The 15170-nt window shown below is 40.9% G+C and overlaps 1 protein-coding gene across 2 annotated transcripts in view; it reads right to left on the bottom strand.

Moving 5' to 3' along the window:
- BMPR1B (bone morphogenetic protein receptor type 1B) overlaps positions 1 to 15170 on the bottom strand; it is a 316599-nt gene that overhangs the window by 193024 nt on the left and 108405 nt on the right. For both annotated transcript variants that reach the window (XM_069978340.1, XM_069978342.1), the window contains exon 3: positions 3723 to 3788. The gene's annotated coding sequence lies outside the window, so the exon portion shown is untranslated. The remainder of the gene's footprint in view (positions 1 to 3722; positions 3789 to 15170) is intronic.

Raw genomic sequence — 15170 nt, 5'->3', positions numbered from 1 at the left:
CGGCATGCGTCTCCACATAAACCGTTTGTTCCCATGCGCTGGCGGAGGACTTTCTAAGACTGCCATGTTAGATGCCAGCCTTGATAATCCCCCTCTCCCCTTTGTATTTTGCTGCAAAAAAAGTAATCTAATTGACATTAACTCAAAATGTTAATTTTCTATATGTAACCAATCTGTCACATCAGGGGGTAAAGTGAGCCCTGATCTCATCCTTAGCTTCTGTGCCTGCCTACTTGCCAATCTTATGCGCTGCTAAAGTGCCTGGGTGGTGACAATGGTCAAGAAGTCCAGGTCGGTAACGGTACAGGTATGCCAGGCCACAAATCAGAGTACAAATAGAGACAGAGAGGATACTTTAAACAAACCAAAGGTTAAACACAGTCAGAAACGAGATAGACAGTTAGAAAGCAAACAAAAATCGGGGAACTATAGCCAGGAAAACAGAAAAGAAATAATGGAAATGATGGAAAAATTCACAGAAGCTAAAAACTATCAAAGGCAGCTATGGAGTATCAGCTGCTCATTTAAATCTCTGCCCCTTGATTTGCATGCTCATGGTCCAGTGCTCATGCACAGCTGATAGGCTAGCCGGTGTCCTTGTTCCTGGGCCTGGCTGAAACCACCCGCCCACAGCTGATGATACACTGCTTATCTGTAGCATCAGCTGGCCAGGCACAAAGCTGACAGCTTGTCTCTATTGCCACAGTGCCGCACAAGAGACCACTGCTGGAGCATAGCCAGGTAAGAGGTCTTTGAGGGTATCACTGCAACATTTATGTCCATATACCAATATGAGATGGAGCCATGGTGAAATTAACTTTATAGTAAGCAGCCCTAGCTGTAATGCCATACTGGACTATTTTGAAGAAAGAAGGTAGTGATAGCAATGTAAGGAGAAAGTGATGTTAATCAACAAGGTTGTTAATTTAGATATATGATATGTAAAAGGCAGTAGAGTATTATAATAAGTCTTTTTCGGGCAGTAGCCCAGGGCCCTGATCTCTTGGGGGGCCCATGGCCACCCAAAAAGACTTATACTTTCAGTGGTGTATTGTCTCCGGGCTATAGTTCTGCCATGATTTGCAAAAAAACTGCTTCTTTTTTACCGCAATTTTGCCCAAATCAGGGCATCATGACATTATCTATCCTGAACTATGAGCACCACGCTAGTGCTGTCAAAGTTACAGTGGGTTTGGAGGGCCCAGGCCTGGTGAAGAGCCTAGGGCCTATAGTAAAGTTAATCTGCCCCTGATAATAAGAGTGATGACTGTAAGTATGATTAGAGCTAGTGTTGAGTGGACTTGCTAAACTGTTCAGGTTCTGGAATATTCTCTGAACCCAAATGCTAAGCGTTTAACTCCCAGTGGCTGGAGAAGTTGGATGCCGTCTTTTGGAGTCCTGGAAAACATGGATCTAGGCATAGGCTGTATCCATGTTTTCCTGGCAGCCGTAGGGCCGCATTCAACTTCTAATGCTGAACGTTCAGGTTTGGAGAACGTTCCAGAACCTGAACAGTTCGGTGAGTCTACTCAACGCTAATTAGGGGAGTTCTCAATGCGTTCGATTAAAGGAAGAATTATTTTTTTAAGTCACAAAAATATTAAAGTCATATTCTATCTGCACTGCTTCAATAGGAACTGCAGAAAGTGGCAGCCAAACCTGGTGTGAAGAATACATCACATACAAAAAAATCATTTAAAATATGTTAGAAAGAAATTGCTTGCAGCAAGTGATACAGCAGGCGCAAAAGGACTGAAATAATTGGACATTACATAATGGAATGTTAACAACTCCATAAAATACCTCTTCTTGCCTGCAAAATAGTTTTACATAATTGTTGTACACCTATTCCAGGCTGGGCTTTCAAATTTCCCAGATGAAAGTTAAAAGATGTGAAATTTAATGAAAGCAATGAGCTCTAAGACTCCATGTCCACAATATAAGAGGCCAAACGCGACATATGAAGACTTATGAATGTAAATGGGTCCTGCAGTAAACCGGTACCAGTAATGCTGTTAGAATAATGCCAGATGAAAACTTTTTAAAAACCAGGAAAATATAACAAAAACAGGTTTAAAAAAAAAAAATTCAGATAAAGATGTGGAAGAAGGATGGGATTTAACCCTTTGAGGACCAGGCCCAAAATGACCCAGTGAACCGCGCAAATTTTGATCTTAGTGTTTTTGTTTTTCCCTCCTCCCCTTCTAAGAGCTCCAGCACTTTCAGTTTTCTATCTAAAATACATGATGGATTGCTCGCTCAGCCAAACAGTGACTGCAGCAGTATCCCGCCCAGTCACTGACTGGCTGAATGGGCAGTCCATCAACCCGGTTGTGACGTTCAAGCATCAATAGATCCCATAGTCTGACGGGGATCCCAGAGCAACAATCCAATGCTGGAGAGGCACGGAGAGAGGTAAGTCATGATTTTTTATTAAGTTCCCCACTGCCCCTGCAAATTTAAAATTTTTTCATATTGCTGGACTTCTCATTTAACCTGTAGACACCCAATAGGTTTAAATATTGGCATAACTCCTTTAAAGGAGAAGTCCGGCGAAAAATTTTATTAAAGTATTTTATTGCCCCCCAAAAGTTATACAAATCACCAATATACACTTATTACGGAAAATTCTTATAAAGGCTTCACTACCTGGATAACATGGTGATGTCACTTCCTGGATAACATGGTGATGTCACGACCCGACTCCCAGAGCTGTGCGGGCTGAGGCTGCTGGAGAGGATGATGGCAAAGGGACACTGAGGGACACAGGGCACTGGAGGGACACTGAGCATCCCCCTGCCATCATCCTCTCCAGCAGCAACAGCCCGCACAGCTCTGGGAGTCGGGTCGTGACATCACCATTTTATCCAGGAAGTGACATCACCATGTTATCCAGGAAGTGAAGCCTTGATGCAATAGTAGGTGCAGGGAAAAAAAGCACTTTATAAGAATTTCCCGGAATAAGTGTATATTGGGGATTTGTATAACTTTTGGGGGGCAATACAATACTTTGATAAAAAAATTTGACAGACTGCTCCTTTAACTGGATAAGTGCATAAATATATTAGTAGCTCATGCCCTTACTCCATTAGAGTTATTTTAGTTTGTGAATGGGATGACATGAATGCCTTTCAGCTGTCACATAAAGCGCAGATTAGCTATCAGAGCCAAGGTCACAGCTATAGCCATAGCAGCCTATATAAATGTCCCACAGAAAGGCTGGCCAAGGGGAGACAGTATGTTCTTGCAAGGGCTTACTCATAGTCAAACGAATGTAGAGAGAAATTATGCAAGTAGGTTATGTAACTACCAATATTGGAAAATCGTTTGGTGCATAATTTGGAAATTTTCAAATAAAAATGTGGACATGAGGGTTTTGATCATCTGAAACAAAGTTCCAATCCTCTAATCCACACCTACTTCTAATAAGGCCACATTACTGGCAAGTACATGAAGTAGCTCTAGAAACATTCTTTTATTTTGTAAATAGTACTGTTGTTAGGATGGACACTGTTACTTTGCTTGCAGAGGAGCTCAGTGTAGTTGCCTTTTCTTTCCTTTCTTCCTCATACTGTACCTGTCTCTACCTATAACTCTCTTTTTTTAATGTTTTTGCCATTGTTTTTTTGTTTTGTTTTTTAAATGTAGAAAGCATAAATGACATTGAAAAAAAAGGATTCAGCATTCAACTCATTTATTATAATAAAAACATTTTTACTTACCGCGTGGACTTGGCGATTTACTTGTGATTCGGATGGTGAAAAGTTTATTCACTCTGGCTGAAAGGACTATATAAAAACAAAAATATACATAGATATTTTTAAAACATACATTTTCAAACATTCAGGACTAACAAAGTAAAACAAGGGTTAAAACCTTAATAAAGGGGTCTTCTATGCCTTTCCTAGTTTCTCCAATGGCAGGAAATGGGAGCGTAAAGTGAATAAATAAATAAATAAATATAAATATATATATATATATATATATATATATAAACAAAACACAACAATCACTGAACTCAGGGAGAACAGTGAAAAATTCTAATGGAGTAATCATTTACGAGTCTCCATTGATTGTCCCATACAGCAAAAAAGGGGTCCGTGGAGCCTCAGTTACGAGTCTCAAAACACGGGAATTGCCAGATATCCCTCTCTCCAGAGACGGAAGCCCATTGCCAAGGGGTGCCTCCTAGTGGGGAGATCACCAAACCACCCTGATACGTAGTCCCTCAGGTCCTCACTCTGTAGCGAGCTTTGGGACCTAAATAGGGAAACACCAGGGTGGCCCCTGTGAGTCAAAGTCTAACTCTGTGGCGAGTATAACGACATAAGACAAGGGTTACCAAGGCTAGGCATCCATCCACTGGAATTTTTCACTGTTCTCCCTGAGTTCAGTGATTGTTGTGTTTTGTTGGTCTATTTATCATTGCCCCAGTAGCCAGAATCCTGCTCCACACTGACGAGGGGCAAATACCCCGAAACTGCAGTCTGTGGATGGATGCCTAGCCTTGGTAACCCTTGTCTTATGTCGTTATACTCGCCACAGAGTTAGACTTTGACTCACAGGGGCCACCCTGGTGTTTCCCTATTTAGGTCCCAAAGCTCGCTACAGAGTGAGGACCTGAGGGACTACGTATCAGGGTGGTTTGGTGCTCTCCCCACTAGGAGGTACCCCTTGGCAATGGGCTTCCTTCTCTGGAGAGAGGGATATCTGGCTATTCCCGTGTTTTGAGACTCGTAACTGAGGCTCCACGGACCCCTTTTTTGCATATTCAAATTTTGTATGGGACAATCAATGGAGACTCTTAAATGAGTAGTCCATTGGAATTTTTCACTGTTCTCCCTGAGTTCAGTGATTGTTGTGTTTTGTTGGTCTATTTATCATTGCCCCAGTAGCCAGAATCCTGCTCCACACTGACGAGGGGCAAATACCCCGAAACTGCAGTCTGTGGATGGATGCCTAGCCTTGGTAACCCTTGTCTTATGTCGTTATACTCGCCACAGAGTTAGACTTTGACTCACAGGGGCCACCCTGGTGTTTCCCTATTTAGGTCCCAAAGCTCGCTACAGAGTGAGGACCTGAGGGACTACGTATCAGGGTGGTTTGGTGCTCTCCCCACTAGGAGGCAGCCCTTGGCAATGGGCTTCCGTCTCTGGAGAGAGGGATATCTGGCTATTCCCGTGTTTTGAGACTCGTAACTGAGGCTCCACGGACCCCTTTTTTGCATATATATATATATATATATATATATATATATATATATATACATATATATATATATATACTCTCATCCCCCTGCTCGCTGCTGGTCCAGCACTGCACTGCTCGTAGTCCTTGGTGCCATGATGGTGTACCATTAGCACCGGAATGCTAAGGCCAGTGATGGACACTTTTAGCAACTACTACAGACAAGGGACTGAAGCAGGAGAGAGTAGAGGAGTGAATATGTTTAGCTTCCCATTTCCTGCCCCCAAACAAATTCGTAAAAAGCCCAAAAAATACCATTAATACCAAACTGTGACCACTAACAAGTCTTACCACATTTCACAAAAAAAAATTTTTATAAAATATTTCTAATTCTGAGAGTCAGAACATGGCTATGTTCACACAACGTTTTTTCATCTCTGTTTAAAATAAAATTTTGAGTCTAAAATAACGGACGTCATTTAGTAGCCTGGCAATGACAGCTGTTGGTACATTATTCTAGTTTGGGGTAACTAGCTGGCCTTTGGGTGCGGTTTAACTAAAAAGTCTATTGCATTTAATAGTAAAAACGGAGAAAGAACGGTGGGAAAAGAAAAACGGTGTGTGAATAACTAATAAAAAACGTCCGCTATTTTCAAAAGACGTCCGAAAATATTGATCATGTTCAATACATTGTGTGCATTGGGCGTCTCTCTTTCCATTTACTTCAATGCATTGCCATTGCAGTCGATTTAATCGCGGCAACAACAGACGTTTTTTTTTATATAAAAATCGGCCGTCTTTTCTCTATTTTTGGCGTTGTGTGAACGTAGCCCATGATAGAATTTTCTGGACTCTTGAAAAACAAATCTGAAACATTGGCAACATAGTTGCATCTAACAGCTGAATGGAACAGAAAGGTATAGTGTGATGTGTAAAGCGGTAGAACGTCTGTGCATCCGTAACCCAGCAGCAATGGGATATACCTATTTGAGTCATTATACAGTATAATCAAACTGCGCAGAAACGACTTCACCGTGGTTATTAAACTACAATCTTCCAATTGTTTGCAATAAAAATACTAGACTATAAACATTTTCCAGATCATACTCCAAAGCACTTGGCACTGTAAGAGGAATTATCACTTCTTTTGTTCAGCAACAGACCCAAACAGTCTTTGCTTACAGCATTACAAACATAGTTTATATGTCTAGCTGATTACATCGACTGTGGCCGATAGAGTATTTACTTAAACCAGCAGCTACAATGCTTCCTAGAGGCTTTATTTCTTAAAGTGAACATAACAGCAGGAAGAAAATGCCTGGTCTGAAGATGTTATTTCATAGCCCAAAATTACTAAATTAAAGGGGCAAAAATCTTTTTCTTTCAAATTATTTGTGCAATGACGGGTGTTTGTACATTATATTAGTTTGGGGTTACTAACTGGACTTTGGGGGGGCTTAATTGAAAAGTCAATTGAATTAAATAGTAAAAACGGAGAAAGAACGGTGACAAAAGAAAAACTGTGTGTGAACTACAAATAAAAAACGTCCGCTGTTTGCAAAAGACGTCCGAAAATAATGATCATGTTCATTATTTTGACGTCTGCGGTAAAAATGTCCGTTATTTAATACATTGTGTGCATTGGACGGCCATCTTCCTTTGACTTCAATGTATTCCCATTGCAGTCAGCTAAATCGCGTTATTTTAAATAGCAAAATCGGACGCCTTTTCTCTATTTTTGACGTGTGAACACAGCCGTAATGTTTAACAGTTCTTACCTAGTTCCAATGTAAAATCTGGCAGTTTTACACCTCGTGTAAGTACACCTAGAAAGTTATTGAAGAATACACCACTTTTTCGCTATGTTTCTGAGATGTAATAAAGATTGTAAGGAACGGCCGTTGCTGTTAAACGATGGCTAGAAATAATGCTTATGGGCATTATTTCCGGCCTTTTTAACAAGAACGGGTTTCTTTGCAATCTTTAGTGCGTCATGGGAACATAGCCTTAGAGTGCTTTACCTTTGATTAGATTAAGCAAAAGTAATAGAAAATAAGTTCTGCATACTTCCCCTAGAGAGCTGTATCCTGGCGTGATCGAGTGTCCCTCATCTATGTTCCTTGACAGGAACTGTCCAAAGCAGTAGAAAACCCTCATAAAAAACTGTATTCCTGCTTTGGACAGTTCCTGTCTTGGACAGCGGTGGCAGCAGAGAGCGCTGTGTCAGACTGAAAATAAAACACCACTTCCTGCAGGACATACAGCAGCTGATAAATATGGGAAGACTTGAGATTTTTTTAATAGAAGTAAATAACAAATCTATATAACTTTCTGACACCAGTTGATTTGAAAGAAAAAGATTTTCGCTGAATAACCCCTTTAAGGTAGCGCAATGTGGCCCACAGATAAAAGTAGTCTATGAAGTCCTGGCACAAAGCAATACCCCCTCTGCTGGAATGATGAAACTATAAATGACTATCCAGACAACTATAGAGAATTAAAAGCACAGAGCAGCATCAGGAGTTCCGTCTGCATAACATAAGAGACAAATAAAATCAAAATGAGATCAAAAGACAGAGACAACTATTGAGAGCTTTCTGTTCTAAATCTGCCAAAATGTAACCACCTCCTATTTATGATGGCTTCCTCTGTGGCAAATTTGTTTGTGGAAAATGTGTGTGAACCATCTGATGTTTAGATGTGATTTTCATAGCAACAACCAATGACTGAAGAAATTGCCAAACACGCCATTTGTCAAGTTCAAAGTGTGCATATTTACTTAGAGGGAAAATAAAGATGAAGCAATTTTCTGGAGTGTTTTGTCTATGCAGACAACAAGAAGACGGAAAACAGTCTATCCATGATCAGGCAATGCATTACTAAATATAATGGGAAATATTGACTCAATACAAAATCAGACGTCATATTGAGTCCCTGGAAATCACATGTCTCTATACAATTCGCCAATGAAAATTTTCCTAGAAAAGTGGGGTGACAAGCAGAGCACACAGCTATCTGTGGGCTGCTGCTCTTTAGTCTCATAATTTGTATTTTATAAGAAAAAAATTCCTTTAGTACGGATGCTATCCAGTATGAAATTCAAGATTCTGCCGTCTCTATGATACTGTAACCATCTCTCCTTATAAACTGATCTCATGGAGACTGCGCAAGTAAGACTAGGTTCACACTTCGGACCACATGTATCATCCGGCGAACGGATGATTTTCGTCGGAAAGTGACGATTTGCGTATTTTTTTATACGCAAATGGCCGATCTGCGAATAAAATATTCGCAAATCGGCACTTTTCACCGAGTACGCCAGGGGGCGGAAAGGGGGCGTGTAGTGGGCGGAACGGAGGGTGCGGACTCAGAGTCCGCGCGATTTACCATCCGTTCCGCCCAAATGTACGCCGAAAACCTACTCCAGTCCTCAGCTGGCGTAGGTTTTCGGCGGTGCGCACCGGCGCACACGGGATTTATGTAGAGGCAGTCCGCCTCTACATAAATCCCCGTAGCGCAGGAGCTGCGGGGGCATTTATAAGTCCGGCGTAAAAAATGCCGGACTTAATAGATGCCCCCCTTCGTCTTTATCATCCTTGTTTTTCATACATTTTTGCAAAAAACGGGCAAAAAGCAAATGGAAAACGGATGCATTTGTGACCAAAAATAAGGTCAGCTACGTTTTTTGTGTACGTTAATAAAAACAGATGTTTTTTGATCCTTTTTTTTTTATACTGGAAGTCAAAGGAAAAACAGATCAAAATGGACGCACACAAATGCATCTGTTTTTCCATCCGTTTTCATCTGCAAAAATGAATGAAAAACATAGTGTGAACCCAGTCTAAGGGCTATCTAAGGACTCAGTGACTAGCACTGCTGATTATAGTCATGGGGCTATAGTAAAGATTCCAAATAACCATAATTACCAATTTATATTTTTTTGCTTTTGCCTATTTTAGCTTTCACACTGACCACTATTGCAGTCTCAAAATGTTTCTACTACTGACTTTCTAATTTTGCAGTATAGACTGGACATGAAGGGTAAAGCCATCTCATTATGATTAGAGGGTCTGTAAGGCAGGATAGTAATATTATACTTGTACTCTACGCATTTGCCCTGTTACTTCCTGGTTTGATGTACTTATCATTTTCCCATAAGATAGACATATTCTGCTGCTCTCAATATTATCACTCATAGGTAAAAATAAAAAAAGAAAAGAAAAGGAAAATAGATAAATAATTAAATATCTACACATTAGGCAAGGTTTACACTGTGTTTTTGCTGTCCCTATAATATACCCATTTTATGGGATGCAGTTGTACGTCATCCCTCAGGATCTATTTTCCACTGACTTACATCATATTGAAAAAAAAAATGTGAACCTATTCTTTACTTCCTATTTGTGGCGTACACAAAAACATGGCTGACCAAGTTTTTCTGTAAGTTAAAATAAACCATTTAAGAACGGATCAGTTAAACAGACAGCAAAAATGCAGTGTGAACCCAGCCTTATTAGAAAAACTGTCAAATTGTCATGGTTTAGCACAATATTTACAGGTCAAACATGTTTAAGAACTGTGTTTCACCTGTAAAAAAAAAAACATGCTGCCAATAACCACATCACAAAACCACAGAAATTCGCTGTAAAATGCATGAAGTGTCATTTGCCTGTGTTTCAAAACACAACAAACCCACAAAAGTAAACAAAAAAACTTACAGAGATAGACATTTCCAGAAGCTTATTACAGACCTACAAATAATAACAACTGCAGGTTAGTACGGTAATTTCCAGAACATGTAAGGGTTGTATATGAGTTAATCTCTGAATTCTAAAAAAAGGCTCCAATGGTTAATGTCTAACTCCAAATCTCAGCACAAAAACTAGATATTTTGCCAGTATCCACAAAATGAATGTACATTTGTTAGTTATAGTTATGTAACCATTCCATTTCAACTTCCAAGGTTTAGTCCTGATATGTACCTATTGTTTTGTTTAATTAAGAAGTCAAATTTCATAATTACAAATTTTCAAACTGAATAAAAAAAAATAAGAACTATAGAAGCTGAGCCCACTTTCCTAGGCCAGAATCCCTTCTTCACTCTTATACCAGATCCACCCTAGAACCCCTGCCAGCTACAGATCCACCTTTCCCACAGAGTGTACTTAAGAATGAAATGAGATGCCTTTAAGTATTAAAACTGGTCCCTAGTCCCAAAGACAGAATCCCAGCCATTGCTACAGCTAAGATCATCCTGTCCTAAGTTAAATACAATTTTCTGTCAATAGTTTTTTTTTTTGTCATTCAACTGGACAGCCAAAAATTACTTTTCAATTTCCGTTGAATTTCACAGCTGAAAACCGTTTTCATGATGAATATGAATAAATATTAAAACCTATAAATATTTCTCCAAGTAACATGTTATTCAGATAAATGTAAGCAGGAAAAAGGAATATACCGACTAGAACGATGAGGCTTTTACGTCAAAGTTAACTTACAGAGATTTCGACATTTTTCTGCTATGTTGTGGTTGGAATTTTTTTTGCAAAACTACAAAAGTCCTTATTGGTTACCACTGCCATCGCTTTGGTGGTATGATCAATCAGCTTGTTGGTGAGAAGCTATGAAAACATGGCAACCAATATGGCTGCACTTCACTTTTGCAAAAAAAAAGATTGTCACAGCTGGAAAGATCCCATAATTACAAAACACAACTCAAATGAGATCTGTCACCCCGGCTGCTAGAGTGAAGCCCGCCCGACCCCCCTGTGGAGCCCCTTATACTTACCCCTTCCTCGAAGTCCCGGTCCCTGGCCCCCGGTGGAAACCGTGCACGCGCTCACCAGAGATGAGTCCGACGCCCATAGAGAATGACTGCTCCAGTAAGCGGGGCAGCCCATTATTACATAGGCCGATATTTAGGGGCAAGCGAGCACCAACCTGTCAGATCAAAACTAACTTGCTACTTGTTCCCAGCTTGCTGTTGGAGCTATTACACGCACCAACAGAGAGCGGTGGAGAAGCAGGGGAAGGGTGCGGGGAGCTGCAGAAGAGAGCAGCGGTCTGCACGGAGCGAAAGCCAGCAGACCATCACTATCGTTAAAGGTTTTTTTCAACATGTTGAAAGACAATGATCAGCCGACATTGTGAATGTCCCGTTTAACACTACCTATTACACTAATCGATTATCACCGTAACGGCCTATAATCAGCCAAATATGATCGCTTGGTAATAGGGCCTTGACAGTTTACTATATGGAGGTGGCGTGGTCAGATAGAGATCTGCTGTAAAAATACAGTAGAACTTGGCGAGGCTGATACCCTAGAAAAACTAAATGGACAAAAAAGACACCTACTATTTTATAGACACAGTCCCAGGAGGGAAACATGTAATTCAGAGGGGTAACCGAAACCCAAACAGAAGCTCAAGTAAACTGTGGTAACTGACTACGGCTACTTTACCTAAAGTTTCACCAGGAGAGAGCCTGGTGATGTAGCTCTAAATTAACTCTTGGTTGTCCTGTTTTGGTGCCTTATCTCCCTCCACCCCTCCCCTCTCCGTAGAGAATAATGAAGACAAGGGGAGCTTCAAACTACTTTTTCATGATAAAAATGCATTTTTCGGCTAATAAACCCAATTACAAAGTTTCATTTTAAAAAATTTAACGACAGTGACGCTTTAAATAATTTGAGCTTCAATAATATTTGTGAATACCATAGAATAAAACATCTATATTGTTGCTGTCAGGGCCCCGGAAACAAAGAGACACAGAAAAAGTGGGCCCTATGGCTAACACCCCCCACATTCTCCCTACCTACTTGCAGTGCAGGTCCTGAATGACCGTCCGCAACTGGGCGTCAGTCCCTGCACTTAAATTAGTGTACAACACACAGAAGGACAGGACCAAGAAGGCAGCGAGAAACAGGGGACCAAACCAATGGAGGATGAAAGCCAGAGATGCAACAAGGTAAATGGAGAAATCAAAGCCAGAGATAGTAGCAAGATAAACTAAGGACTAAGCAAGGTACACTGAGGACTAAGCAAGGAACACTAAGGACTAAGTGAGGCACACTGAGGACTAAGCGAGGCACACTAAGGACTAAGCGAGGTACACTGAAGACTAACCTAGGCACACTGAGGACTAAGCAAGGCACACTGAGGACTAAGCGAGGCACACTGAAGACTAAGCGAGGCACAGTGAGGACTAAGCGAGGCAAACTGAGGACTAAGCAAGGCACACTGAGGACTAAGCAAGGCACACTGAGGATTAAGCTAGGCACACTGAGGACTAAGCGAGGCACACTGAGGACTAAGCGAGGCACACTGAGGACTAAGCGTGGCACACTGAGGACTAAGCAAAGCACACTGAGTACTAAGCGAGGCACACAGAGGACTAAGAGTGGCACACTGGATCAAGCTGAACAGACAAGCTGGACAAATCAAGAGCCCATACTAAAGGGAGTGAGAAGCCTATAAGGGAAACCAAGTCCAGGTTCATAGGTTAAGCAAGAGAAACACAGAAAGCCAGAGGTGAAGAGACCTGTCCATCAGAACACATCAGAGACAGTCAGTGAGAAAGCCACAGCAAGGTAAGTGCAGGGAGAACTAAGAAACATGGAACGGATCACAGAAGACATAAGCAAAGAACATAATAAAAGCAGGAATGGACTGAAGGCTAAAAGCAGAGGTCAAATCTTCGCAGCAGAGGGCGACACTGATGCCTTTTCAGGCACAATCATGACAGTTGCTTTTAGATGGTCACAACCATGCCCAATACAAGCACCAATCTAGCAGATCAGTACTCATTTAATGGGCCATTTAGACAGTTCAATGATTGTGTAGCCAGGACCGCATGAGAGATCACTGGAATGGCCCTTCACTTTATACAGAAGAGTGTGTGGCTGACAAAAAATTATTTTTAGGGCTGCACAATACCAGCATTAAGCCACCAAACTAGTAATTCCTCTATAATTGTCTAGTGTAAAAGGCTCCTTAAGGGTTTACCTGGAGAGCCAAAAAAGGTCCTACCTGTTGTATTCTCCAGCACTCCACCTCTTCTCTCTGGACGTCTTGGGAGATGCTTCAGAGAGGAGAAGGGGGTAGGTGCATGTGGTGAGCATTGCGGGCAGGCAAAACTAAGCAGGAAATGTCCAATAGCTGCCCAATGTCACCAAAACATCGGCCACAACATGTATCCGCCTCCCTCTTGTGTCAGAATAAGAATAATATTAAATTTTATAGCGTCTTCTGTCCAAAGCAGAAGTTTTCTACGGGGCTTTGCTGTGAGTCATAGGCTATGTTCACACAAAGTTTTTTCAGCTCTGTTTAAAATGACGTCCGTCATTTTGAGTCTAAAATAACGGACGTTATTTAGCAGCCTGGCCTCCCCTTAGTGCAATGACTGTTGTTTTTACATTATTCTAGTTTGGTTACTAATTGTCCTTTGGGTGCGGCTTAATTGAAAAGTCCATTGACAATAGTAAAAACAGAGAAAGAACGGTGGCAAAAGAAAAACCGTGTGTGAACAACTAATAAAAAACGTCCGCTGTTTGCAAAAGACGTCCGAAAATAATGATCATGATCATTATTTTGACATCCGCGGTAAAAACATCTGTTATTCAATGCGTCGTGTGCATTGGACATTCGTCTTTCCTTAGACTTCAATGTATTGCCATTGCAAATCGCAGCAAAAACGGGCGTTATCTTAAATAGCAAAATCGTCCGCCTTTTATCTATTTTTGACGTTGCGTGAACATAGCCATAGACAGAGGTGGCAGCAGACAGCACTGTGTCAGACTGGAGATAATACAAAAATTCCTGCAGGACGTACAGCAGCTGATACGTACTGAAAGACTAGATATTTTTAAAGATCAATCATTTAAAATCTGTATCAGTTGATCAGTTGATTTAAAAACATTTATTGTTTGCGTCGGAGTACCCCTTTAAATAATTACAACTTTTTAAAAACTATATTATATATATATATATATATATATATATATATATATATATATATGCAATGTAATGTCACACAACGGCAGTCTACATCTCTCAAAGAAGGACTGATTTGGATTAACTACAAAGCCTATAAAACACACATATCAGTGTGGTAACAGTTTGCTATTATTATGTCTGTCAGAAACAATTTTCCCTGGAACTTTGTCACTCAAAGCATTACATGTAAACCATGGCTCGCTTTCTGCCCAGACAACAAGGCTTATACTATGATTTCATTCCTGTGGTAAAGTTTGAAGGTTTCCTATGTTTTTGTGGCCCATTTATGAATGCTAACAGCTTCATGGTGTAAATACAGTGTATTTCCAATCAGTGTGCTGTCTGTATGAGGTTTACAGGGCCCTCCTAGCTGCTGCACAAGATCTAAGGAGCGCAGGTATTTATGGGAGCAGAAATAGTCTATAAGGGCAATTTACTGCTTAGAGCGAGCGCTCATAAATATTTATGCAAGCCGCCTTCCACCAGAGTTCACTCTTTTCCACAATATTACTGAAACTGAAGATCATAAAAAGAGGGTGTGTCTGTTATGTTTGAGCATAACGCATAAAGAAAAAATTGTCCCGAGGCTGGCAATAAAAAAAATGGCCATCAATTGTTCTAAATGTCAGTAGGTGGAAGCAAGATAGTTTTCTAAGAATATGTACTCTTAAACAAAACAGACTTTTCCATGGATTTTTTACAGTCTACGTATATTTTCATAAAACTACAGCCGTTGTTGCAATTGTGATTAATATGAAAATATAAGTGCCATTGCCACCTATAGAATCCCAGCCGGAGTGTATACACATAGGGGGACATGTATCATCTGGCGTACTGTTTAATTTCGGCGTAAAGTGCCGATATGCAAATGATTTTATGCGCAAATGGCTGATTTGCAAATAAAATATTCGCATATCGGCACTTTACGCCCGGGGGGGGGGGGGGGGGGGCGGGGGGGGGTTGTGGAGGGGGCGGGACGGGGGCGCGGA

This window comes from Dendropsophus ebraccatus, chromosome 7, assembly GCF_027789765.1.
Source record: "Dendropsophus ebraccatus isolate aDenEbr1 chromosome 7, aDenEbr1.pat, whole genome shotgun sequence".
Lineage (NCBI taxonomy): Eukaryota > Metazoa > Chordata > Amphibia > Anura > Hylidae > Dendropsophus > Dendropsophus ebraccatus.
The sequence above is the reverse complement of the archived record's forward strand: the minus strand, read 5'-3'. Positions and strand labels throughout refer to the sequence as shown.